This window comes from Silene latifolia, chromosome Y, assembly GCF_048544455.1.
Source record: "Silene latifolia isolate original U9 population chromosome Y, ASM4854445v1, whole genome shotgun sequence".
NCBI classification, from domain to species: domain Eukaryota; kingdom Viridiplantae; phylum Streptophyta; class Magnoliopsida; order Caryophyllales; family Caryophyllaceae; genus Silene; species Silene latifolia.
This window is the reverse complement of record NC_133538.1, coordinates 234,489,446-234,493,914: the sequence shown is the minus strand read 5'-3', so window position 1 is coordinate 234,493,914 and position 4,469 is coordinate 234,489,446.

Genomic DNA, 4,469 nt, shown 5'->3' with positions numbered 1-4,469 from the left:
CTGGAAAGTAAGGGTCTTCCCCCCGACATCAATTACCGCGCGAGCAGTAAATAAGAATGGTCGTCCTAATATAATAGGACTGTAAGAATCTTCGGGTATGTCTAAGACCATAAAATCAACGGGAATAAAGAATCTCCCGATCTTTACAGGTATGTCCTCTAAGACACGTAGTGGCCGTGATATAGTATGGTCGGCCATCTAAACGGTCATGTTGGTACAGTGAAACTTGGTCAAACCCAGTCTCTTAGCGAGAGACAATGGTAAGACACTTACGCTAGATCCTAAGTCACATAGCGCATTATCTATTAAGTGGGTCCCTATATGGCATGGAATCGAAAAGCTACCCGGGTCAGATTGTTTAGGTGGTGTCTTATTCGGAACTAAGGCGGACCGTATTTCAGTCAAAGCTATCGTTTCCTGATCAGTAATATACCTCTTACGCGTTAATATTTCTTTCATAAACTTCATGTAAGAGGGGATCTGGGTAAGCAGTTCGGCGAATGGAACGTTGATATGAAGGCTCTTCAGGATATCAGCAAATTTCCCAAACTGTTGTTCGGCCTTCTTGTTCTGTAATCGCCTCGAAAAAGGAACCATGATAGGAATTTCCAAACCTTTATTTCTTTCTTCCAACGTCTCAACAAGATCATCATCATTTTTGCTCGATCGACCCCTTTTTCCTCTCGATCGAGTCTTTTCATCAGCAACATCCTTTGATCGAGGACTTTCCTCCACTCGATCAAAGTCTTCATTTTCAGCATTACTCGATCGAATTGCAGTTTCACTCAATCGAGTAGTTTCCTCAGCATTTCCTCTCGATCGACCACCTGAAATGAGTCGATCGTGGATTTTCTTTGGGTTTAGCATAGTTTCGTTCAATGACGACTGTTCACGCTCAGCAACAGTAGGTTCCGGGTCTGATTTGTCTTCATTAGTTGACATTTTAGGTCCTTCGTAAGAAAGATCGCTCCTCAAATTTGTCAAATTCACCGTCTCATGTTGGTTTTTATCAAGTTGAGATGGTAAATGGCCCGGCTTCCTTGAAGATTGATTAGTGGCGAGTTGAGCTATTTGAGACTCAAGTGACTTTATAGACGCATCTTTTTGTTGGTCACTTTTCTGCAACTGAATTGTCAATGACTGAATCATTGACTTTAACTCTGCCATTTCACTTACACCACTGGAGGAAGCACCTTGTTGCGGCGGTGGAAAGGATGGGGGTTTTTGAAAGCCTTGCTGAGCTTTATGGGGGGAACATACGGTTGCTGCTGCTGCGGTGGAGGTCTAGGATTCAAAACATTCTGACTAGTCCATCTCAAATTAGGATAGACTCCACTCTGATTGTTATAGTAAGAGCCTCCTTGCCTATATTGCTGAAAGGTAAGAACGTGCTCCCTCTCAGTTAGACAGTCAACAGCAGTGTGTCCGTCATTACTACCGCACCTCTCACATGAAACAGTTTCTTGTCTAGTCAACAAGTGAACCTTCTGTTGATCTCCAGCATTCTGCAACTCCAGCTTATCAAAACGGGCATACATGGCTTCCAGCTGAGCCACAACTGCACTATCAACAGAAGAAACTGTTCGAATACCTCCTCTTGGGTTCCCATATTCAGCACCATGGGTAGCCATCTCCTCTATAATTCCCCATCCCTTGTCATCATCATTATTCTTCTGAAATCGCCCATTTGATCAAGCATCCAAAATAGCACGGTGGTCATCATACAACCCATTATATAACTGGTTGCATAAGAACCACTGATCGAAACTATGATGAGGAAGAGACCGCTCCAATTTCTTAAACCGGCACCATGCCTCGTACAAGTTTTCATCTGGTGTTTGCTTAAAACTTGTATTTTTTCCTCTCAGCTGATTAGTTCGTTGTGGAGGAAAATACCTTTTATAGAAGGCAAGGGCCAGGGTCTCCCAGTTAATAATGCCGGCTGCAGCTCGATTAAGATCAGTGAGCCACTCTCGGGCTCCATCGGTCAAAGAAAAAGGAAATAGGACCACCTTAATCTTATCCTGAGTCACTCCCTTAGTAGCGGGAATGGTAGAGCAATAGTCTGTGAAAACCTCCATATGCTTCCGTGGGTCCTCACCAGCTACACCACGGTACATATTTCTTTTGACCAGGTTGATATAAGACGGCCGAATGTCAAATGTACTCCCATCCTCAGTTGCAAGTTTGAAACCTTTAGGGATTGAGGCAGTTGTTGGCTCTGAATGACTCGCGATATTAGGCATTTTCACAGGACTAGTAGCAGAAACAAAATTATCTTCTTTGAAAGACTGGTTTTCTACAAATAATAAATGTTCTAGCTCGGGTTCAAAAGTACTCAAGGCTTTATTTTGAATCTTTCTCAACAGTCTTTGTCTATAACAAAAGGTCCGTTCCGGTTCAGGATCAGCTGGCACTAACTATGAGCTGTTAGACATGTGCATAAATAGCACTGGAGAAAATAAATAAGAACTGTCTCAAGGAATTAAAAATTCCCTGAGACTGAGAGACAAACGGAAAAAAACAAACAAATAGGCTAATTGCCTCCCCGGCAACGGCGCCAAAATTTGATACCGTCGTTTTAGTATAAAAAATAATTACCTAAGATAACTAACTGAAGTTAGCGAAAGTAGGGTCGATCTCCATAGGGAGGCTAATGTATCTATCTGCTAATTACGTCTGTCTAGTAACAAATGGGGGGTTTTGATTGATTTCTACACTAACAAAGGTTTAAGGCAAGTGAAACAAAGAAAAGAGCAATAAAGTAAGAATAAGCAAAGAATGTGATCAGATAAAGAGAGATATGTCAGGAACTTGGTTCACCATGGCAGTTCACTGACTCAGTCATAAATAGTTCAGACGATCTACTGTGAGAAGGGCAAGGGAAAGGTCATTCTAGTCCGCTATCCACCCTAGATTACGACTAACTTAACTTCCGTCCTCATTAGAGTAGTCTACTGTTCATAACAGGTCTGTTCATTCCAATCTTCCGATCTAGGAGTGAATTTAACCAGATTAAAGGGGTTTAGAAGCGTGCACTCAACTAAACTTATTACAGTTATATTGCTATAAGTTAGTTCCCACAATCAATCGTCTAGCCTATTCATGACTTCATCAAATCTCTACCATGGCTCCCCTAATCCTAACATAAGAGGGTTTAGCTACTCATGCTATTGGTGATAACAACAGAAACAACAATGAATATGCTAAGGGAAGACATGATAAATAGACAATGATAAAGCATAAACTTATCGAGACAATAAAACAAGAGAGCAATAATTAAGAGCAACAAAGGATTAAATTGAGATTAAAGAGAAAGGAAAGATTACAAAGTTCGAATCCGGAATTAAAGAGGCAGCAAGAGTTCCAGCAGTAATTAAGATTAGAGTAAAGTATGATGAGATGTGATTAAGATGTCCATTAACCTAGTGACGACTTCCTTTATATAGGGAAGCGTTTATTATCAAAAATAAACCTAACACGGAACAAAAATCCCGTGTAAATAAGCTAGTCACTCGATCGAGGCATTTCATTCCTTTCGATCGAGTGATTCTTCAGCCATTCCCTTCGATCTAACAAACTTGGCTCTCGATCGAAGACCTTCAAATCATCATATTTCGATCGAGTATAGCAGGGACTCGATGAACACCTTCAACTGCCAAATCTACTCGATCGACCTCAAAAGCTCTCGATCGAGCAGATAATCACTGAAACAGCATTGAACTTGTTTGGTTAGCTCCCAAGGACCTCCTTCACGCTTCCCAATGTATGGAATCTGCTCTAAATCTTCATCTCCTTAAAATGCATGCTAAGAGGAACGAATAAGGCACAATTCTACTACTTTAAGGTCCATTCCTGCAAATGAGACAAAACGAACCAAAGTAGCCAATTCGGGGCATTTTGCAATTCAAAGCAATGAAAATGATATAGAAATGCGTGTAATAAGAGGCTAAAAAGTCTATATAAATTGCACATATCAGTTACAATCCTAACATCAAGAAAGCAGCCAATAATATTGATATTCTTAAAGATTTTTCTCCTTTGGACACTGATAATAGGGCTTCTACATCACAAACTCAACCTGTTCATGTCTTTTGATTCTTCTATGATTGATTGCTTGGTGAGTTCTGTGGTAGATCAAGTTTTACAAAGGATTTATGATTCCAATACTGGACTGTCATCTTCCAATTTTGCAGGTATTCTTCATTATGCTCATTCTGCTACTACTAATCTGTTTCTAAATCATTGGATCATTGACACAGGAGCATCTGATCATATGACATATAATGTTAATTTGATGCATAACAAGTCAGTTCTGAAAGTTCCAATATTGATTAGTTTACCAGATGGCACTACTAAAACTGTTAAAATAATTGGTGATGTGTTAATCACACCTACTATTACCTTGAAAAATGTTTTGTTGATTGATTATTTTAGGCAAAACATATTATCTGTTAGTAAGTTGCTTG